General features: G+C 47.2%; 12 non-coding genes and 3 pseudogenes across 12 annotated transcripts; all 15 read right to left on the bottom strand.

The window, feature by feature from the left end:
- Positions 1-939: 939 nt before the first annotated feature.
- Positions 940-1,130, bottom strand: LOC142288938 (U2 spliceosomal RNA). The gene has a single exon (XR_012749521.1). It is a non-coding gene; the product is annotated as a U2 spliceosomal RNA (small nuclear RNA).
- Positions 1,131-2,517: 1,387 nt separating this feature from the next.
- Positions 2,518-2,715, bottom strand: LOC142288950 (U2 spliceosomal RNA). The gene has a single exon (XR_012749531.1). It is a non-coding gene; the product is annotated as a U2 spliceosomal RNA (small nuclear RNA).
- A 684-nt stretch (positions 2,716-3,399) lies between these two features.
- Positions 3,400-3,526, bottom strand: LOC142288956 (U2 spliceosomal RNA; annotated as a pseudogene).
- Positions 3,527-4,913: 1,387 nt separating this feature from the next.
- LOC142288937 (U2 spliceosomal RNA) lies at positions 4,914-5,104 on the bottom strand. The gene has a single exon (XR_012749520.1). It is a non-coding gene; the product is annotated as a U2 spliceosomal RNA (small nuclear RNA).
- A 1,387-nt stretch (positions 5,105-6,491) lies between these two features.
- LOC142288951 (U2 spliceosomal RNA) lies at positions 6,492-6,687 on the bottom strand. Its single transcript, XR_012749532.1, has one exon. It is a non-coding gene; the product is annotated as a U2 spliceosomal RNA (small nuclear RNA).
- Positions 6,688-7,371: 684 nt separating this feature from the next.
- LOC142288955 (U2 spliceosomal RNA) lies at positions 7,372-7,498 on the bottom strand (annotated as a pseudogene).
- A 1,387-nt stretch (positions 7,499-8,885) lies between these two features.
- On the bottom strand, positions 8,886-9,076 carry LOC142288936 (U2 spliceosomal RNA). Its single transcript, XR_012749519.1, has one exon. It is a non-coding gene; the product is annotated as a U2 spliceosomal RNA (small nuclear RNA).
- A 1,387-nt stretch (positions 9,077-10,463) lies between these two features.
- On the bottom strand, positions 10,464-10,654 carry LOC142288935 (U2 spliceosomal RNA). The gene has a single exon (XR_012749518.1). It is a non-coding gene; the product is annotated as a U2 spliceosomal RNA (small nuclear RNA).
- Positions 10,655-12,041: 1,387 nt separating this feature from the next.
- On the bottom strand, positions 12,042-12,232 carry LOC142288934 (U2 spliceosomal RNA). Its single transcript, XR_012749517.1, has one exon. It is a non-coding gene; the product is annotated as a U2 spliceosomal RNA (small nuclear RNA).
- Positions 12,233-13,619: 1,387 nt separating this feature from the next.
- Positions 13,620-13,814, bottom strand: LOC142288953 (U2 spliceosomal RNA). The gene has a single exon (XR_012749534.1). It is a non-coding gene; the product is annotated as a U2 spliceosomal RNA (small nuclear RNA).
- Positions 13,815-14,511: 697 nt separating this feature from the next.
- LOC142288957 (U2 spliceosomal RNA) lies at positions 14,512-14,653 on the bottom strand (annotated as a pseudogene).
- A 1,387-nt stretch (positions 14,654-16,040) lies between these two features.
- Positions 16,041-16,231, bottom strand: LOC142288932 (U2 spliceosomal RNA). Its single transcript, XR_012749516.1, has one exon. It is a non-coding gene; the product is annotated as a U2 spliceosomal RNA (small nuclear RNA).
- Positions 16,232-17,618: 1,387 nt separating this feature from the next.
- Positions 17,619-17,809, bottom strand: LOC142288931 (U2 spliceosomal RNA). The gene has a single exon (XR_012749515.1). It is a non-coding gene; the product is annotated as a U2 spliceosomal RNA (small nuclear RNA).
- A 1,387-nt stretch (positions 17,810-19,196) lies between these two features.
- Positions 19,197-19,387, bottom strand: LOC142288930 (U2 spliceosomal RNA). Its single transcript, XR_012749514.1, has one exon. It is a non-coding gene; the product is annotated as a U2 spliceosomal RNA (small nuclear RNA).
- Positions 19,388-20,774: 1,387 nt separating this feature from the next.
- On the bottom strand, positions 20,775-20,965 carry LOC142288929 (U2 spliceosomal RNA). The gene has a single exon (XR_012749513.1). It is a non-coding gene; the product is annotated as a U2 spliceosomal RNA (small nuclear RNA).
- Between the last annotated feature and the right edge of the window lie 810 nt (positions 20,966-21,775).

Raw genomic sequence — 21,775 nt, 5'->3', positions numbered from 1 at the left:
CGGGAAAAAAAGAGATTGCCCCCTCCTTCCACTAGCCCACCCTCCCACCCAAAGAACAACTTCTTCTGCGCAGCTTGTTTTCTAGGCAGCAGCGCTATTGTGATGTCATCGGGGGGCATTGTGACAAGCCGCCAGTGTTCCGTCTCTTCATGTTGTGCACAGTTCAAACGGAAAATACATCAACAGGCAGACTACAGAAAAGCTTACTATCAAAGGTTAGAGGGGGGCTTTCTCAGAGGGCTTTTTACAGTTTTTCTATTCCCAATTAGCCGTTTAAGTGTACTTATTGAAAGTAGTAATTCTTTCATAGGCCGCCCTTTCTTAGTATTTGACGTTCCTTATATTGCGGTATGAGGCTTCGCAGTAGGTTGCAAACATTCATCACCCATGACTGTCCCCAATTGAGCTCAGAAGCTCAATGTCTATCATGACCTCTCTTTTAGAATGTCCAAGAGCAAGCAAACTATTCCTCCAGGAGAGGGCGCCAACAGACTACTAAAGAGATCATCATTACTCAAAGAAAACCCCAAAAACCAATGCATGATAGGAATAAACAGGTAACTTTCTTTGGAGTGGAAGCGGAGAGATCGCACCAGATGCCAATTCTAGATGTTATCACACCTGTGGTCACTGCAGCAGCAGGTGAATCCACTTTGTCCAAAAGGGATCTATTCCATTCAATTGCAAATGATCTAGATAAGACAGAGAACTGCAGCACGGGGACATAGCCGAGTTGGTCAGGTTGAGTGGTGATGAGTTTGCTATTTGGATGAATAAAGAAAGTCAAAAGTGTGAAAGATAAAAAACAAAAGGAGGAAGTGTGAAAAGTGAATGGGCCAAATTGAGGTGCATATGAAGACGTATGCTTTCTTCCAATTCATTAAATCGGGCTAATATGAATCAGGTGAATTGAGTTCTGCTTTTGGAAACTGGGTTAAGAAGGGGTGCACCGTTCCTGGAGGTACTGCAATACCAGGTCAATGCGTGGAGTGGACAGAGCAAGCTCTTTTTCCATCTCCCTGTTCTAAAAATCCATTTAATATATGGTCCCCAGATAGGGGACGTATCAGATATTAAACTGATAAGAACAGATACTACACTTGATCTTAGCCAAAAGGCCGAGAAGCGATAACCAGAATTGGTTTGGGCCTCGAGTGGCACCCTGGCCTATGCCGGACACATCTTAGGGAGAGAGAGCGAGAGGGAGACAAACCCACGCCTACACAAGACATTTTGTCACCCAAGCCAACCCTTGAAAAGGCTGCTTTGCAGAGCCAAAACAAGAAGAATGGTGCGTTTTGCAGCCGCCGCCCACTGCAATGAATCTGAATAACTCCTCCTTTAGGGCGCAAGCAACTCCCCTCCCCCTTGCAGTCTTTCCAATTCACGATACAAAAAGACGGACAGGACAGGTTGCCTGACTTTCCGTCACTGCCACCCTTTGCCATCCTTACCCGTAGAAAGCCCTTTCATCATCCCCAAACCCTAATCTTTTCCCTTTCCTTCCCAGCCCCCAAACCCTGCCCTCTGTACCTTTCTCACCACCCGCTTCCCTTCTCCTGTCATCCCCCTACCACCCGGGAAAAAAAGAGATTGCCCCCTCCTTCCACTAGCCCACCCTCCCACCCAAAGAACAACTTCTTCTGCGCAGCTTGTTTTCTAGGCAGCAGCGCTATTGTGATGTCATCGGGGGGCATTGTGACAAGCCGCCAGTGTTCCGTCTCTTCATGTTGTGCACAGTTCAAACGGAAAATACATCAACAGGCAGACTACAGAAAAGCTTACTATCAAAGGTTAGAGGGGGGCTTTCTCAGAGGGCTTTTTACAGTTTTTCTATTCCCAATTAGCCGTTTAAGTGTACTTATTGAAAGTAGTAATTCTTTCATAGGCCGCCCTTTCTTAGTATTTGACGTTCCTTATATTGCGGTATGAGGCTTCGCAGTAGGTTGCAAACATTCATCACCCATGACTGTCCCCAATTGAGCTCAGAAGCTCAATGTCTATCATGACCTCTCTTTTAGAATGTCCAAGAGCAAGCAAACTATTCCTCCAGGAGAGGGCGCCAACAGACTACTAAAGAGATCATCATTACTCAAAGAAAACCCCAAAAACCAATGCATGATAGGAATAAACAGGTAACTTTCTTTGGAGTGGAAGCGGAGAGATCGCACCAGATGCCAATTCTAGATGTTATCACACCTGTGGTCACTGCAGCAGCAGGTGAATCCACTTTGTCCAAAAGGGATCTATTCCATTCAATTGCAAATGATCTAGATAAGACAGAGAACTGCAGCACGGGGACATAGCCGAGTTGGTCAGGTTGAGTGGTGATGAGTTTGCTATTTGGATGAATAAAGAAAGTCAAAAGTGTGAAAGATAAAAAACAAAAGGAGGAAGTGTGAAAAGTGAATGGGCCAAATTGAGGTGCATATGAAGACGTATGCTTTCTTCCAATTCATTAAATCGGGCTAATATGAATCAGGTGAATTGAGTTCTGCTTTTGGAAACTGGGTTAAGAAGGGGTGCACCGTTCCTGGAGGTACTGCAATACCAGGTCAATGCGTGGAGTGGACAGAGCAAGCTCTTTTTCCATCTCCCTGTTCTAAAAATCCATTTAATATATGGTCCCCAGATAGGGGACGTATCAGATATTAAACTGATAAGAACAGATTTTTTGATTTAATGAAGCTTTCCAAAGCACCGCAAAAAATGCATGACCGAAGTCACACCAAAAACAGTGCAAAGGCTAGGATTCGTGTGGACCCCTCCGTGAGGAGAGGGTCCCCAAAAATCAACCCCGTCCCTCCGAGCCAGAAGGCCACAGCAAGGGTCAGGGATCTTCGGTGCTCCCCCAAGCCAAAGCCTGGTTGAGCCTTGTCGTTGCTCCCAGCGTCCACCCAGGCATCTTACCCAAGTGGAGTAGAGAGCTACTAGTTGTTGGTTTCGCAGCCGAAACTGCCCGGACCGTCAACCGGTGTTGGTTTCTCAGCCCAAGGCTAACCGGACCTCCAACCGGGTGTTGGTTTCTCAGCCGAAGCTGACCCGGACCTCCAACCGGGTGTTGGTTTCTCAGCCGAAGCTGACCCAGACCTCCAACCGGGTGTTGGTTTCTCAGCCGAAGCTGACCCGGACCTCCAACCGGGTGTTGGTTTCTCAGCCCAAAGCTGAACGGACCTCCGACCATGATTATAAAAATTTCCCTTCCTAGCCAGAAGGCCGGGATAGAGCAATATGCTCAGAAAGTATGAAAGGGCAAGGTACGGTGTGCTACAGAGCCCAAGGCTCGCCGGGGTCCCAAGCCAGCAAGCTCAGACTCACTCCAGGGTCGTCAGTCCTGGGGTACATTGCACCATAGCCCCCACACTTACTCAGTCTAATAGCCTCGATCCTGGTAGGGCCATGTTTTCCTCTAGATGAATATACTATACATCAAGAGTACTAGCAAGCGCAACCTTCCAGTGTGCATTGCATCTGCCGAGCCTCACAGATACTACACTTGATCTTAGCCAAAAGGCCGAGAAGCGATAACCAGAATTGGTTTGGGCCTCGAGTGGCACCCTGGCCTATGCCGGACACATCTTAGGGAGAGAGAGCGAGAGGGAGACAAACCCACGCCTACACAAGACATTTTGTCACCCAAGCCAACCCTTGAAAAGGCTGCTTTGCAGAGCCAAAACAAGAAGAATGGTGCGTTTTGCAGCCGCCGCCCACTGCAATGAATCTGAATAACTCCTCCTTTAGGGCGCAAGCAACTCCCCTCCCCCTTGCAGTCTTTCCAATTCACGATACAAAAAGACGGACAGGACAGGTTGCCTGACTTTCCGTCACTGCCACCCTTTGCCATCCTTACCCGTAGAAAGCCCTTTCATCATCCCCAAACCCTAATCTTTTCCCTTTCCTTCCCAGCCCCCAAACCCTGCCCTCTGTACCTTTCTCACCACCCGCTTCCCTTCTCCTGTCATCCCCCTACCACCCGGGAAAAAAAGAGATTGCCCCCTCCTTCCACTAGCCCACCCTCCCACCCAAAGAACAACTTCTTCTGCGCAGCTTGTTTTCTAGGCAGCAGCGCTATTGTGATGTCATCGGGGGGCATTGTGACAAGCCGCCAGTGTTCCGTCTCTTCATGTTGTGCACAGTTCAAACGGAAAATACATCAACAGGCAGACTACAGAAAAGCTTACTATCAAAGGTTAGAGGGGGGCTTTCTCAGAGGGCTTTTTACAGTTTTTCTATTCCCAATTAGCCGTTTAAGTGTACTTATTGAAAGTAGTAATTCTTTCATAGGCCGCCCTTTCTTAGTATTTGACGTTCCTTATATTGCGGTATGAGGCTTCGCAGTAGGTTGCAAACATTCATCACCCATGACTGTCCCCAATTGAGCTCAGAAGCTCAATGTCTATCATGACCTCTCTTTTAGAATGTCCAAGAGCAAGCAAACTATTCCTCCAGGAGAGGGCGCCAACAGACTACTAAAGAGATCATCATTACTCAAAGAAAACCCCAAAAACCAATGCATGATAGGAATAAACAGGTAACTTTCTTTGGAGTGGAAGCGGAGAGATCGCACCAGATGCCAATTCTAGATGTTATCACACCTGTGGTCACTGCAGCAGCAGGTGAATCCACTTTGTCCAAAAGGGATCTATTCCATTCAATTGCAAATGATCTAGATAAGACAGAGAACTGCAGCACGGGGACATAGCCGAGTTGGTCAGGTTGAGTGGTGATGAGTTTGCTATTTGGATGAATAAAGAAAGTCAAAAGTGTGAAAGATAAAAAACAAAAGGAGGAAGTGTGAAAAGTGAATGGGCCAAATTGAGGTGCATATGAAGACGTATGCTTTCTTCCAATTCATTAAATCGGGCTAATATGAATCAGGTGAATTGAGTTCTGCTTTTGGAAACTGGGTTAAGAAGGGGTGCACCGTTCCTGGAGGTACTGCAATACCAGGTCAATGCGTGGAGTGGACAGAGCAAGCTCTTTTTCCATCTCCCTGTTCTAAAAATCCATTTAATATATGGTCCCCAGATAGGGGACGTATCAGATATTAAACTGATAAGAACAGATACTACACTTGATCTTAGCCAAAAGGCCGAGAAGCGATAACCAGAATTGGTTTGGGCCTCGAGTGGCACCCTGGCCTATGCCGGACACATCTTAGGGAGAGAGAGCGAGAGGGAGACAAACCCACGCCTACACAAGACATTTTGTCACCCAAGCCAACCCTTGAAAAGGCTGCTTTGCAGAGCCAAAACAAGAAGAATGGTGCGTTTTGCAGCCGCCGCCCACTGCAATGAATCTGAATAACTCCTCCTTTAGGGCGCAAGCAACTCCCCTCCCCCTTGCAGTCTTTCCAATTCACGATACAAAAAGACGGACAGGACAGGTTGCCTGACTTTCCGTCACTGCCACCCTTTGCCATCCTTACCCGTAGAAAGCCCTTTCATCATCCCCAAACCCTAATCTTTTCCCTTTCCTTCCCAGCCCCCAAACCCTGCCCTCTGTACCTTTCTCACCACCCGCTTCCCTTCTCCTGTCATCCCCCTACCACCCGGGAAAAAAAGAGATTGCCCCCTCCTTCCACTAGCCCACCCTCCCACCCAAAGAACAACTTCTTCTGCGCAGCTTGTTTTCTAGGCAGCAGCGCTATTGTGATGTCATCGGGGGGCATTGTGACAAGCCGCCAGTGTTCCGTCTCTTCATGTTGTGCACAGTTCAAACGGAAAATACATCAACAGGCAGACTACAGAAAAGCTTACTATCAAAGGTTAGAGGGGGGCTTTCTCAGAGGGCTTTTTACAGTTTTTCTATTCCCAATTAGCCGTTTAAGTGTACTTATTGAAAGTAGTAATTCTTTCATAGGCCGCCCTTTCTTAGTATTTGACGTTCCTTATATTGCGGTATGAGGCTTCGCAGTAGGTTGCAAACATTCATCACCCATGACTGTCCCCAATTGAGCTCAGAAGCTCAATGTCTATCATGACCTCTCTTTTAGAATGTCCAAGAGCAAGCAAACTATTCCTCCAGGAGAGGGCGCCAACAGACTACTAAAGAGATCATCATTACTCAAAGAAAACCCCAAAAACCAATGCATGATAGGAATAAACAGGTAACTTTCTTTGGAGTGGAAGCGGAGAGATCGCACCAGATGCCAATTCTAGATGTTATCACACCTGTGGTCACTGCAGCAGCAGGTGAATCCACTTTGTCCAAAAGGGATCTATTCCATTCAATTGCAAATGATCTAGATAAGACAGAGAACTGCAGCACGGGGACATAGCCGAGTTGGTCAGGTTGAGTGGTGATGAGTTTGCTATTTGGATGAATAAAGAAAGTCAAAAGTGTGAAAGATAAAAAACAAAAGGAGGAAGTGTGAAAAGTGAATGGGCCAAATTGAGGTGCATATGAAGACGTATGCTTTCTTCCAATTCATTAAATCGGGCTAATATGAATCAGGTGAATTGAGTTCTGCTTTTGGAAACTGGGTTAAGAAGGGGTGCACCGTTCCTGGAGGTACTGCAATACCAGGTCAATGCGTGGAGTGGACAGAGCAAGCTCTTTTTCCATCTCCCTGTTCTAAAAATCCATTTAATATATGGTCCCCAGATAGGGGACGTATCAGATATTAAACTGATAAGAACAGATTTTGATTTAATGAAGCTTTCCAAAGCACCGCAAAAAATGCATGACCGAAGTCACACCAAAAACAGTGCAAAGGCTAGGATTCGTGTGGACCCCTCCGTGAGGAGAGGGTCCCCAAAAATCAACCCCGTCCCTCCGAGCCAGAAGGCCACAGCAAGGGTCAGGGATCTTCGGTGCTCCCCCAAGCCGAAGCCTGGTTGAGCCTTGTCGTTGCTCCCAGCGTCCACCCAGGCATCTTACCCAAGTGGAGTAGAGAGCTACTAGTTGTTGGTTTCGCAGCCGAAACTGCCCGGACCGTCAACCGGTGTTGGTTTCTCAGCCCAAGGCTAACCGGACCTCCAACCGGGTGTTGGTTTCTCAGCCGAAGCTGACCCGGACCTCCAACCGGGTGTTGGTTTCTCAGCCGAAGCTGACCCAGACCTCCAACCGGGTGTTGGTTTCTCAGCCGAAGCTGACCCGGACCTCCAACCGGGTGTTGGTTTCTCAGCCCAAAGCTGAACGGACCTCCGACCATGATTATAAAAATTTCCCTTCATAGCCAGAAGGCCGGGATAGAGCAATATGCTCAGAAAGTATGAAAGGGCAAGGTACGGTGTGCTACAGAGCCCAAGGCTCGCCGGGGTCCCAAGCCAGCAAGCTCAGACTCACTCCAGGGTCGTCAGTCCTGGGGCACATTGCACCATAGCCCCCACACTTACTCAGTCTAATAGCCTCGATCCTGGTAGGGCCATGTTTTCCTCTAGATGAATATACTATACATCAAGAGTACTAGCAAGCGCAACCTTCCAGTGTGCATTGCATCTGCCGAGCCTCACAGATACTACACTTGATCTTAGCCAAAAGGCCGAGAAGCGATAACCAGAATTGGTTTGGGCCTCGAGTGGCACCCTGGCCTATGCCGGACACATCTTAGGGAGAGAGAGCGAGAGGGAGACAAACCCACGCCTACACAAGACATTTTGTCACCCAAGCCAACCCTTGAAAAGGCTGCTTTGCAGAGCCAAAACAAGAAGAATGGTGCGTTTTGCAGCCGCCGCCCACTGCAATGAATCTGAATAACTCCTCCTTTAGGGCGCAAGCAACTCCCCTCCCCCTTGCAGTCTTTCCAATTCACGATACAAAAAGACGGACAGGACAGGTTGCCTGACTTTCCGTCACTGCCACCCTTTGCCATCCTTACCCGTAGAAAGCCCTTTCATCATCCCCAAACCCTAATCTTTTCCCTTTCCTTCCCAGCCCCCAAACCCTGCCCTCTGTACCTTTCTCACCACCCGCTTCCCTTCTCCTGTCATCCCCCTACCACCCGGGAAAAAAAGAGATTGCCCCCTCCTTCCACTAGCCCACCCTCCCACCCAAAGAACAACTTCTTCTGCGCAGCTTGTTTTCTAGGCAGCAGCGCTATTGTGATGTCATCGGGGGGCATTGTGACAAGCCGCCAGTGTTCCGTCTCTTCATGTTGTGCACAGTTCAAACGGAAAATACATCAACAGGCAGACTACAGAAAAGCTTACTATCAAAGGTTAGAGGGGGGCTTTCTCAGAGGGCTTTTTACAGTTTTTCTATTCCCAATTAGCCGTTTAAGTGTACTTATTGAAAGTAGTAATTCTTTCATAGGCCGCCCTTTCTTAGTATTTGACGTTCCTTATATTGCGGTATGAGGCTTCGCAGTAGGTTGCAAACATTCATCACCCATGACTGTCCCCAATTGAGCTCAGAAGCTCAATGTCTATCATGACCTCTCTTTTAGAATGTCCAAGAGCAAGCAAACTATTCCTCCAGGAGAGGGCGCCAACAGACTACTAAAGAGATCATCATTACTCAAAGAAAACCCCAAAAACCAATGCATGATAGGAATAAACAGGTAACTTTCTTTGGAGTGGAAGCGGAGAGATCGCACCAGATGCCAATTCTAGATGTTATCACACCTGTGGTCACTGCAGCAGCAGGTGAATCCACTTTGTCCAAAAGGGATCTATTCCATTCAATTGCAAATGATCTAGATAAGACAGAGAACTGCAGCACGGGGACATAGCCGAGTTGGTCAGGTTGAGTGGTGATGAGTTTGCTATTTGGATGAATAAAGAAAGTCAAAAGTGTGAAAGATAAAAAACAAAAGGAGGAAGTGTGAAAAGTGAATGGGCCAAATTGAGGTGCATATGAAGACGTATGCTTTCTTCCAATTCATTAAATCGGGCTAATATGAATCAGGTGAATTGAGTTCTGCTTTTGGAAACTGGGTTAAGAAGGGGTGCACCGTTCCTGGAGGTACTGCAATACCAGGTCAATGCGTGGAGTGGACAGAGCAAGCTCTTTTTCCATCTCCCTGTTCTAAAAATCCATTTAATATATGGTCCCCAGATAGGGGACGTATCAGATATTAAACTGATAAGAACAGATACTACACTTGATCTTAGCCAAAAGGCCGAGAAGCGATAACCAGAATTGGTTTGGGCCTCGAGTGGCACCCTGGCCTATGCCGGACACATCTTAGGGAGAGAGAGCGAGAGGGAGACAAACCCACGCCTACACAAGACATTTTGTCACCCAAGCCAACCCTTGAAAAGGCTGCTTTGCAGAGCCAAAACAAGAAGAATGGTGCGTTTTGCAGCCGCCGCCCACTGCAATGAATCTGAATAACTCCTCCTTTAGGGCGCAAGCAACTCCCCTCCCCCTTGCAGTCTTTCCAATTCACGATACAAAAAGACGGACAGGACAGGTTGCCTGACTTTCCGTCACTGCCACCCTTTGCCATCCTTACCCGTAGAAAGCCCTTTCATCATCCCCAAACCCTAATCTTTTCCCTTTCCTTCCCAGCCCCCAAACCCTGCCCTCTGTACCTTTCTCACCACCCGCTTCCCTTCTCCTGTCATCCCCCTACCACCCGGGAAAAAAAGAGATTGCCCCCTCCTTCCACTAGCCCACCCTCCCACCCAAAGAACAACTTCTTCTGCGCAGCTTGTTTTCTAGGCAGCAGCGCTATTGTGATGTCATCGGGGGGCATTGTGACAAGCCGCCAGTGTTCCGTCTCTTCATGTTGTGCACAGTTCAAACGGAAAATACATCAACAGGCAGACTACAGAAAAGCTTACTATCAAAGGTTAGAGGGGGGCTTTCTCAGAGGGCTTTTTACAGTTTTTCTATTCCCAATTAGCCGTTTAAGTGTACTTATTGAAAGTAGTAATTCTTTCATAGGCCGCCCTTTCTTAGTATTTGACGTTCCTTATATTGCGGTATGAGGCTTCGCAGTAGGTTGCAAACATTCATCACCCATGACTGTCCCCAATTGAGCTCAGAAGCTCAATGTCTATCATGACCTCTCTTTTAGAATGTCCAAGAGCAAGCAAACTATTCCTCCAGGAGAGGGCGCCAACAGACTACTAAAGAGATCATCATTACTCAAAGAAAACCCCAAAAACCAATGCATGATAGGAATAAACAGGTAACTTTCTTTGGAGTGGAAGCGGAGAGATCGCACCAGATGCCAATTCTAGATGTTATCACACCTGTGGTCACTGCAGCAGCAGGTGAATCCACTTTGTCCAAAAGGGATCTATTCCATTCAATTGCAAATGATCTAGATAAGACAGAGAACTGCAGCACGGGGACATAGCCGAGTTGGTCAGGTTGAGTGGTGATGAGTTTGCTATTTGGATGAATAAAGAAAGTCAAAAGTGTGAAAGATAAAAAACAAAAGGAGGAAGTGTGAAAAGTGAATGGGCCAAATTGAGGTGCATATGAAGACGTATGCTTTCTTCCAATTCATTAAATCGGGCTAATATGAATCAGGTGAATTGAGTTCTGCTTTTGGAAACTGGGTTAAGAAGGGGTGCACCGTTCCTGGAGGTACTGCAATACCAGGTCAATGCGTGGAGTGGACAGAGCAAGCTCTTTTTCCATCTCCCTGTTCTAAAAATCCATTTAATATATGGTCCCCAGATAGGGGACGTATCAGATATTAAACTGATAAGAACAGATACTACACTTGATCTTAGCCAAAAGGCCGAGAAGCGATAACCAGAATTGGTTTGGGCCTCGAGTGGCACCCTGGCCTATGCCGGACACATCTTAGGGAGAGAGAGCGAGAGGGAGACAAACCCACGCCTACACAAGACATTTTGTCACCCAAGCCAACCCTTGAAAAGGCTGCTTTGCAGAGCCAAAACAAGAAGAATGGTGCGTTTTGCAGCCGCCGCCCACTGCAATGAATCTGAATAACTCCTCCTTTAGGGCGCAAGCAACTCCCCTCCCCCTTGCAGTCTTTCCAATTCACGATACAAAAAGACGGACAGGACAGGTTGCCTGACTTTCCGTCACTGCCACCCTTTGCCATCCTTACCCGTAGAAAGCCCTTTCATCATCCCCAAACCCTAATCTTTTCCCTTTCCTTCCCAGCCCCCAAACCCTGCCCTCTGTACCTTTCTCACCACCCGCTTCCCTTCTCCTGTCATCCCCCTACCACCCGGGAAAAAAAGAGATTGCCCCCTCCTTCCACTAGCCCACCCTCCCACCCAAAGAACAACTTCTTCTGCGCAGCTTGTTTTCTAGGCAGCAGCGCTATTGTGATGTCATCGGGGGGCATTGTGACAAGCCGCCAGTGTTCCGTCTCTTCATGTTGTGCACAGTTCAAACGGAAAATACATCAACAGGCAGACTACAGAAAAGCTTACTATCAAAGGTTAGAGGGGGGCTTTCTCAGAGGGCTTTTTACAGTTTTTCTATTCCCAATTAGCCGTTTAAGTGTACTTATTGAAAGTAGTAATTCTTTCATAGGCCGCCCTTTCTTAGTATTTGACGTTCCTTATATTGCGGTATGAGGCTTCGCAGTAGGTTGCAAACATTCATCACCCATGACTGTCCCCAATTGAGCTCAGAAGCTCAATGTCTATCATGACCTCTCTTTTAGAATGTCCAAGAGCAAGCAAACTATTCCTCCAGGAGAGGGCGCCAACAGACTACTAAAGAGATCATCATTACTCAAAGAAAACCCCAAAAACCAATGCATGATAGGAATAAACAGGTAACTTTCTTTGGAGTGGAAGCGGAGAGATCGCACCAGATGCCAATTCTAGATGTTATCACACCTGTGGTCACTGCAGCAGCAGGTGAATCCACTTTGTCCAAAAGGGATCTATTCCATTCAATTGCAAATGATCTAGATAAGACAGAGAACTGCAGCACGGGGACATAGCCGAGTTGGTCAGGTTGAGTGGTGATGAGTTTGCTATTTGGATGAATAAAGAAAGTCAAAAGTGTGAAAGATAAAAAACAAAAGGAGGAAGTGTGAAAAGTGAATGGGCCAAATTGAGGTGCATATGAAGACGTATGCTTTCTTCCAATTCATTAAATCGGGCTAATATGAATCAGGTGAATTGAGTTCTGCTTTTGGAAACTGGGTTAAGAAGGGGTGCACCGTTCCTGGAGGTACTGCAATACCAGGTCAATGCGTGGAGTGGACAGAGCAAGCTCTTTTTCCATCTCCCTGTTCTAAAAATCCATTTAATATATGGTCCCCAGATAGGGGACGTATCAGATATTAAACTGATAAGAACAGATACTACACTTGATCTTAGCCAAAAGGCCGAGAAGCGATAACCAGAATTGGTTTGGGCCTCGAGTGGCACCCTGGCCTATGCCGGACACATCTTAGGGAGAGAGAGCGAGAGGGAGACAAACCCACGCCTACACAAGACATTTTGTCACCCAAGCCAACCCTTGAAAAGGCTGCTTTGCAGAGCCAAAACAAGAAGAATGGTGCGTTTTGCAGCCGCCGCCCACTGCAATGAATCTGAATAACTCCTCCTTTAGGGCGCAAGCAACTCCCCTCCCCCTTGCAGTCTTTCCAATTCACGATACAAAAAGACGGACAGGACAGGTTGCCTGACTTTCCGTCACTGCCACCCTTTGCCATCCTTACCCGTAGAAAGCCCTTTCATCATCCCCAAACCCTAATCTTTTCCCTTTCCTTCCCAGCCCCCAAACCCTGCCCTCTGTACCTTTCTCACCACCCGCTTCCCTTCTCCTGTCATCCCCCTACCACCCGGGAAAAAAAGAGATTGCCCCCTCCTTCCACTAGCCCACCCTCCCACCCAAAGAACAACTTCTTCTGCGCAGCTTGTTTTCTAGGCAGCAGCGCTATTGTGATGTCATCGGGGGGCATTGTGACAAGCCGCCAGTGTTCCGTCTCTTCATGTTGTGCACAGTTCAAACGGAAAATACATCAACAGGCAGACTACAGAAAAGCTTACTATCAAAGGTTAGAGGGGGGCTTTCTCAGAGGGCTTTTTACAGTTTTTCTATTCCCAATTAGCCGTTTAAGTGTACTTATTGAAAGTAGTAATTCTTTCATAGGCCGCCCTTTCTTAGTATTTGACGTTCCTTATATTGCGGTATGAGGCTTCGCAGTAGGTTGCAAACATTCATCACCCATGACTGTCCCCAATTGAGCTCAGAAGCTCAATGTCTATCATGACCTCTCTTTTAGAATGTCCAAGAGCAAGCAAACTATTCCTCCAGGAGAGGGCGCCAACAGACTACTAAAGAGATCATCATTACTCAAAGAAAACCCCAAAAACCAATGCATGATAGGAATAAACAGGTAACTTTCTTTGGAGTGGAAGCGGAGAGATCGCACCAGATGCCAATTCTAGATGTTATCACACCTGTGGTCACTGCAGCAGCAGGTGAATCCACTTTGTCCAAAAGGGATCTATTCCATTCAATTGCAAATGATCTAGATAAGACAGAGAACTGCAGCACGGGGACATAGCCGAGTTGGTCAGGTTGAGTGGTGATGAGTTTGCTATTTGGATGAATAAAGAAAGTCAAAAGTGTGAAAGATAAAAAACAAAAGGAGGAAGTGTGAAAAGTGAATGGGCCAAATTGAGGTGCATATGAAGACGTATGCTTTCTTCCAATTCATTAAATCGGGCTAATATGAATCAGGTGAATTGAGTTCTGCTTTTGGAAACTGGGTTAAGAAGGGGTGCACCGTTCCTGGAGGTACTGCAATACCAGGTCAATGCGTGGAGTGGACAGAGCAAGCTCTTTTTCCATCTCCCTGTTCTAAAAATCCATTTAATATATGGTCCCCAGATAGGGGACGTATCAGATATTAAAATGATAAGAACAGATTTTGATTTAATGAAGCTTTCCAAAGCACCGCAAAAATGCATGACCGAAGTCACACCAAAAACAGTGCAAAGGCTAGGATTCGTGTGGACCCCTCCGTGAGAAGAGGATCCCCAAAAATCAACCCCGTCCCTCCGAGCCAGAAGGCCACAGCGAGGGTCAGGGATCTTCGGTGCTCCCCCAAGCCAAAGCCTGGTTGAGCCTTGTTGTTGCTCCCAGCGTCCACCGAGGCATCTTACCCAAGTGGAGTAGGGAGCTACTAGTCGTTGGTTTCGCAGCCGAGACTGCCCGGACCGTCAACCGGTGTTGGTTTCTCAGCCCAAGGCTGACCGGACCTCCAACCGGGTGTTGGTTTCTCAGCCCAAGGCTGACCGGACCTCCAACCGGGTGTTGGTTTCTCAACCCAAGGCTAACCGGACCTCCAACCGGGTGTTGGTTTCTCAGCCAAAGCTGACCCGGACCTCCAACCGGGTGTTGGTTTCTCAGCCCAAAGCTGACCGGACCTCCGACCGGGATTATAAAAATTTCCCTTCTTAGCCAGAAGGCCGGGATAGGGCAATATGCTTGGAAAGTATGAATAGGCAAGGCGCGGCGTGCGACAGAGTCTGAGGCTTACCAGGGTCCCAACCTAGCAAGTTCAGACTCCCTCCAGGGTGTCCATTCCTGGGGCACATTGCACCATAACCCTCACACTTACTCAGTCTAATAGCCTCGATCCTGGTAGGGCCATGGTTTCCTCTAGATGGATATACTATCCTCCCAAAGTACTAACAAGCGCAACCTTCCAGTGTGCATTGCATCATTGTACTAAGGTGGCCGGAGCCTTAAACCACCTTTTCGAAAGATACTACACTTGATCTTAGCCAAAAGGCCGAGAAGCGATAACCAGAATTGGTTTGGGCCTCGAGTGGCACCCTGGCCTATGCCGGACACATCTTAGGGAGAGAGAGCGAGAGGGAGACAAACCCACGCCTACACAAGACATTTTGTCACCCAAGCCAACCCTTGAAAAGGCTGCTTTGCAGAGCCAAAACAAGAAGAATGGTGCGTTTTGCAGCCGCCGCCCACTGCAATGAATCTGAATAACTCCTCCTTTAGGGCGCAAGCAACTCCCCTCCCCCTTGCAGTCTTTCCAATTCACGATACAAAAAGACGGACAGGACAGGTTGCCTGACTTTCCGTCACTGCCACCCTTTGCCATCCTTACCCGTAGAAAGCCCTTTCATCATCCCCAAACCCTAATCTTTTCCCTTTCCTTCCCAGCCCCCAAACCCTGCCCTCTGTACCTTTCTCACCACCCGCTTCCCTTCTCCTGTCATCCCCCTACCACCCGGGAAAAAAAGAGATTGCCCCCTCCTTCCACTAGCCCACCCTCCCACCCAAAGAACAACTTCTTCTGCGCAGCTTGTTTTCTAGGCAGCAGCGCTATTGTGATGTCATCGGGGGGCATTGTGACAAGCCGCCAGTGTTCCGTCTCTTCATGTTGTGCACAGTTGAAACGGAAAATACATCAACAGGCAGACTACAGAAAAGCTTACTATCAAAGGTTAGAGGGGGGCTTTCTCAGAGGGCTTTTTACAGTTTTTCTATTCCCAATTAGCCGTTTAAGTGTACTTATTGAAAGTAGTAATTCTTTCATAGGCCGCCCTTTCTTAGTATTTGACGTTCCTTATATTGCGGTATGAGGCTTCGCAGTAGGTTGCAAACATTCATCACCCATGACTGTCCCCAATTGAGCTCAGAAGCTCAATGTCTATCATGACCTCTCTTTTAGAATGTCCAAGAGCAAGCAAACTATTCCTCCAGGAGAGGGCGCCAACAGACTACTAAAGAGATCATCATTACTCAAAGAAAACCCCAAAAACCAATGCATGATAGGAATAAACAGGTAACTTTCTTTGGAGTGGAAGCGGAGAGATCGCACCAGATGCCAATTCTAGATGTTATCACACCTGTGGTCACTGCAGCAGCAGGTGAATCCACTTTGTCCAAAAGGGATCTATTCCATTCAATTGCAAATGATCTAGATAAGACAGAGAACTGCAGCACGGGGACATAGCCGAGTTGGTCAGGTTGAGTGGTGATGAGTTTGCTATTTGGATGAATAAAGAAAGTCAAAAGTGTGAAAGATAAAAAACAAAAGGAGGAAGTGTGAAAAGTGAATGGGCCAAATTGAGGTGCATATGAAGACGTATGCTTTCTTCCAATTCATTAAATCGGGCTAATATGAATCAGGTGAATTGAGTTCTGCTTTTGGAAACTGGGTTAAGAAGGGGTGCACCGTTCCTGGAGGTACTGCAATACCAGGTCAATGCGTGGAGTGGACAGAGCAAGCTCTTTTTCCATCTCCCTGTTCTAAAAATCCATTTAATATATGGTCCCCAGATAGGGGACGTATCAGATATTAAACTGATAAGAACAGATACTACACTTGATCTTAGCCAAAAGGCCGAGAAGCGATAACCAGAATTGGTTTGGGCCTCGAGTGGCACCCTGGCCTATGCCGGACACATCTTAGGGAGAGAGAGCGAGAGGGAGACAAACCCACGCCTACACAAGACATTTTGTCACCCAAGCCAACCCTTGAAAAGGCTGCTTTGCAGAGCCAAAACAAGAAGAATGGTGCGTTTTGCAGCCGCCGCCCACTGCAATGAATCTGAATAACTCCTCCTTTAGGGCGCAAGCAACTCCCCTCCCCCTTGCAGTCTTTCCAATTCACGATACAAAAAGACGGACAGGACAGGTTGCCTGACTTTCCGTCACTGCCACCCTTTGCCATCCTTACCCGTAGAAAGCCCTTTCATCATCCCCAAACCCTAATCTTTTCCCTTTCCTTCCCAGCCCCCAAACCCTGCCCTCTGTACCTTTCTCACCACCCGCTTCCCTTCTCCTGTCATCCCCCTACCACCCGGGAAAAAAAGAGATTGCCCCCTCCTTCCACTAGCCCACCCTCCCACCCAAAGAACAACTTCTTCTGCGCAGCTTGTTTTCTAGGCAGCAGCGCTATTGTGATGTCATCGGGGGGCATTGTGACAAGCCGCCAGTGTTCCGTCTCTTCATGTTGTGCACAGTTCAAACGGAAAATACATCAACAGGCAGACTACAGAAAAGCTTACTATCAAAGGTTAGAGGGGGGCTTTCTCAGAGGGCTTTTTACAGTTTTTCTATTCCCAATTAGCCGTTTAAGTGTACTTATTGAAAGTAGTAATTCTTTCATAGGCCGCCCTTTCTTAGTATTTGACGTTCCTTATATTGCGGTATGAGGCTTCGCAGTAGGTTGCAAACATTCATCATCCATGACTGTCCCCAATTGAGCTCAGAAGCTCAATGTCTATCATGACCTCTCTTTTAGAATGTCCAAGAGCAAGCAAACTATTCCTCCAGGAGAGGGCGCCAACAGACTACTAAAGAGATCATCATTACTCAAAGAAAACCCCAAAAACCAATGCATGATAGGAATAAACAGGTAACTTTCTTTGGAGTGGAAGCGGAGAGATCGCACCAGATGCCAATTCTAGATGTTATCACACCTGTGGTCACTGCAGCAGCAGGTGAATCCACTTTGTCCAAAAGGGATCTATTCCATTCAATTGCAAATGATCTAGATAAGACAGAGAACTGCAGCACGGGGACATAGCCGAGTTGGTCAGGTTGAGTGGTGATGAGTTTGCTATTTGGATGAATAAAGAAAGTCAAAAGTGTGAAAGATAAAAAACAAAAGGAGGAAGTGTGAAAAGTGAATGGGCCAAATTGAGGTGCATATGAAGACGTATGCTTTCTTCCAATTCATTAAATCGGGCTAATATGAATCAGGTGAATTGAGTTCTGCTTTTGGAAACTGGGTTAAGAAGGGGTGCACCGTTCCTGGAGGTACTGCAATACCAGGTCAATGCGTGGAGTGGACAGAGCAAGCTCTTTTTCCATCTCCCTGTTCTAAAAATCCATTTAATATATGGTCCCCAGATAGGGGACGTATCAGATATTAAACTGATAAGAACAGATACTACACTTGATCTTAGCCAAAAGGCCGAGAAGCGATAACCAGAATTGGTTTGGGCCTCGAGTGGCACCCTGGCCTATGCCGGACACATCTTAGGGAGAGAGAGCGAGAGGGAGACAAACCCACGCCTACACAAGACATTTTGTCACCCAAGCCAACCCTTGAAAAGGCTGCTTTGCAGAGCCAAAACAAGAAGAATGGTGCGTTTTGCAGCCGCCGCCCACTGCAATGAATCTGAATAACTCCTCCTTTAGGGCGCAAGCAACTCCCCTCCCCCTTGCAGTCTTTCCAATTCACGATACAAAAAGACGGACAGGACAGGTTGCCTGACTTTCCGTCACTGCCACCCTTTGCCATCCTTACCCGTAGAAAGCCCTTTCATCATCCCCAAACCCTAATCTTTTCCCTTTCCTTCCCAGCCCCCAAACCCTGCCCTCTGTACCTTTCTCACCACCCGCTTCCCTTCTCCTGTCATCCCCCTACCACCCGGGAAAAAAAGAGATTGCCCCCTCCTTCCACTAGCCCACCCTCCCACCCAAAGAACAACTTCTTCTGCGCAGCTTGTTTTCTAGGCAGCAGCGCTATTGTGATGTCATCGGGGGGCATTGTGACAAGCCGCCAGTGTTCCGTCTCTTCATGTTGTGCACAGTTCAAACGGAAAATACATCAACAGGCAGACTACAGAAAAGCTTACTATCAAAGGTTAGAGGGGGGCTTTCTCAGAGGGCTTTTTACAGTTTTTCTATTCCCAATTAGCCGTTTAAGTGTACTTATTGAAAGTAGTAATTCTTTCATAGGCCGCCCTTTCTTAGTATTTGACGTTCCTTATATTGCGGTATGAGGCTTCGCAGTAGGTTGCAAACATTCATCACCCATGACTGTCCCCAATTGAGCTCAGAAGCTCAATGTCTATCATGACCTCTCTTTTAGAATGTCCAAGAGCAAGCAAACTATTCCTCCAGGAGAGGGCGCCAACAGACTACTAAAGAGATCATCATTACTCAAAGAAAACCCCAAAAACCAATGCATGATAGGAATAAACAGGTAACTTTCTTTGGAGTGGAAGCGGAGAGATCGCACCAGATGCCAATTCTAGATGTTATCACACCTGTGGTCACTGCAGCAGCAGGTGAATCCACTTTGTCCAAAAGGGATCTATTCCATTCAATTGCAAATGATCTAGATAAGACAGAGAACTGCAGCACGGGGACATAGCCGAGTTGGTCAGGTTGAGTGGTGATGAGTTTGCTATTTGGATGAATAAAGAAAGTCAAAAGTGTGAAAGATAAAAAACAAAAGGAGGAAGTGTGAAAAGTGAATGGGCCAAATTGAGGTGCATATGAAGACGTATGCTTTCTTCCAATTCATTAAATCGGGCTAATATGAATCAGGTGAATTGAGTTCTGCTTTTGGAAACTGGGTTAAGAAGGGGTGCACCGTTCCTGGAGGTACTGCAATACCAGGTCAATGCGTGGAGTGGACAGAGCAAGCTCTTTTTCCATCTCCCTGTTCTAAAAATCCATTTAATATATGGTCCCCAGATAGGGGACGTATCAGATATTAAACTGATAAGAACAGATACTACACTTGATCTTAGCCAAAAGGCCGAGAAGCGATAACCAGAATTGGTTTGGGCCTCGAGTGGCACCCTGGCCTATGCCGGACACATCTTAGGGAGAGAGAGCGAGAGGGAGACAAACCCACGCCTACACAAGACATTTTGTCACCCAAGCCAACCCTTGAAAAGGCTGCTTTGCAGAGCCAAAACAAGAAGAATGGTGCGTTTTGCAGCCGCCGCCCACTGCAATGAATCTGAATAACTCCTCCTTTAGGGCGCAAGCAACTCCCCTCCCCCTTGCAGTCTTTCCAATTCACGATACAAAAAGACGGACAGGACAGGTTGCCTGACTTTCCGTCACTGCCACCCTTTGCCATCCTTACCCGTAGAAAGCCCTTTCATCATCCCCAAACCCTAATCTTTTCCCTTTCCTTCCCAGCCCCCAAACCCTGCCCTCTGTACCTTTCTCACCACCCGCTTCCCTTCTCCTGTCATCCCCCTACCACCCGGGAAAAAAAGAGATTGCCCCCTCCTTCCACTAGCCCACCCTCCCACCCAAAGAACAACTTCTTCTGCGCAGCTTGTTTTCTAGGCAGCAGCGCTATTGTGATGTCATCGGGGGGCATTGTGACAAGCCGCCAGTGTTCCGTCTCTTCATGTTGTGCACAGTTCAAACGGAAAATACATCAACAGGCAGACTACAGAAAAGCTTACTATCAAAGGTTAGAGGGGGGCTTTCTCAGAGGGCTTTTTACAGTTTTTCTATTCCCAATTAGCCGTTTAAGTGTACTTATTGAAAGTAGTAATTCTTTCATAGGCCGCCCTTTCTTAGTATTTGACGTTCCTTATATTGCGGTATGAGGCTTCGCAGTAGGTTGCAAACATTCATCACCCATGACTGTCCCCAATTGAGCTCAGAAGCTCAATGTCTATCATGACCTCTCTTTTAGAATGTCCAAGAGCAAGCAAACTATTCCTCCAGGAGAGGGCGCCAACAGACTACTAAAGAGATCATCATTACTCAAAGAAAACCCCAAAAACCAATGCATGATAGGAATAAACAGGTAACTTTCTTTGGAGTGGAAGCGGAGAGATCGCACCAGATGCCAATTCTAGATGTTATCACACCTGTGGTCACTGCAGCAGCAGGTGAATCCACTTTGTCCAAAAGGGATCTATTCCATTCAATTGCAAATGATCTAGATAAGACAGAGAACTGCAGCACGGGGACATAGCCGAGTTGGTCAGGTTGAGTGGTGATGAGTTTGCTATTTGGATGAATAAAGAAAGTCAAAAGTGTGAAAGATAAAAAACAAAAGGAGGAAGTGTGAAAAGTGAATGGGCCAAATTGAGGTGCATATGAAGACGTATGCTTTCTTCCAATTCATTAAATCGGGCTAATATGAATCAGGTGAATTGAGTTCTGCTTTTGGAAACTGGGTTAAGAAGGGGTGCACCGTTCCTGGAGGTACTGCAATACCAGGTCAATGCGTGGAGTGGACAGAGCAAGCTCTTTTTCCATCTCCCTGTTCTAAAAATCCATTTAATATATGGTCCCCAGATAGGGGACGTATCAGATATTAAACTGATAAGAACAGATACTACACTTGATCTTAGCCAAAAGGCCGAGAAGCGATAACCAGAATTGGTTTGGGCCTCGAGTGGCACCCTGGCCTATGCCGGACACATCTTAGGGAGAGAGAGCGAGAGGGAGACAAACCCACGCCTACACAAGACATTTTGTCACCCAAGCCAACCCTTGAAAAGGCTGCTTTGCAGAGCCAAAACAAGAAGAATGGTGCGTTTTGCAGCCGCCGCCCACTGCAATGAATCTGAATAACTCCTCCTTTAGGGCGCAAGCAACTCCCCTCCCCCTTGCAGTCTTTCCAATTCACGATACAAAAAGACGGACAGGACAGGTTGCCTGACTTTCCGTCACTGCCACCCTTTGCCATCCTTACCCGTAGAAAGCCCTTTCATCATCCCCAAACCCTAATCTTTTCCCTTTCCTTCCCAGCCCCCAAACCCTGCCCTCTGTACCTTTCTCACCACCCGCTTCCCTTCTCCTGTCATCCCCCTACCACCCGGGAAAAAAAGAGATTGCCCCCTCCTTCCACTAGCCCACCCTCCCACCCAAAGAACAACTTCTTCTGCGCAGCTTGTTTTCTAGGCAGCAGCGCTATTGTGATGTCATCGGGGGGCATTGTGACAAGCCGCCAGTGTTCCGTCTCTTCATGTTGTGCACAGTTCAAACGGAAAATACATCAACAGGCAGACTACAGAAAAGCTTACTATCAAAGGTTAGAGGGGGGCTTTCTCAGAGGGCTTTTTACAGTTTTTCTATTCCCAATTAGCCGTTTAAGTGTACTTATTGAAAGTAGTAATTCTTTCATAGGCCGCCCTTTCTTAGTATTTGACGTTCCTTATATTGCGGTATGAGGCTTCGC

Source organism: Anomaloglossus baeobatrachus, unplaced genomic scaffold (assembly GCF_048569485.1).
Source record: "Anomaloglossus baeobatrachus isolate aAnoBae1 unplaced genomic scaffold, aAnoBae1.hap1 Scaffold_874, whole genome shotgun sequence".
NCBI lineage: Eukaryota > Metazoa > Chordata > Amphibia > Anura > Aromobatidae > Anomaloglossus > Anomaloglossus baeobatrachus.
The sequence above is the reverse complement of the archived record's forward strand: the minus strand, read 5'-3'. Positions and strand labels throughout refer to the sequence as shown.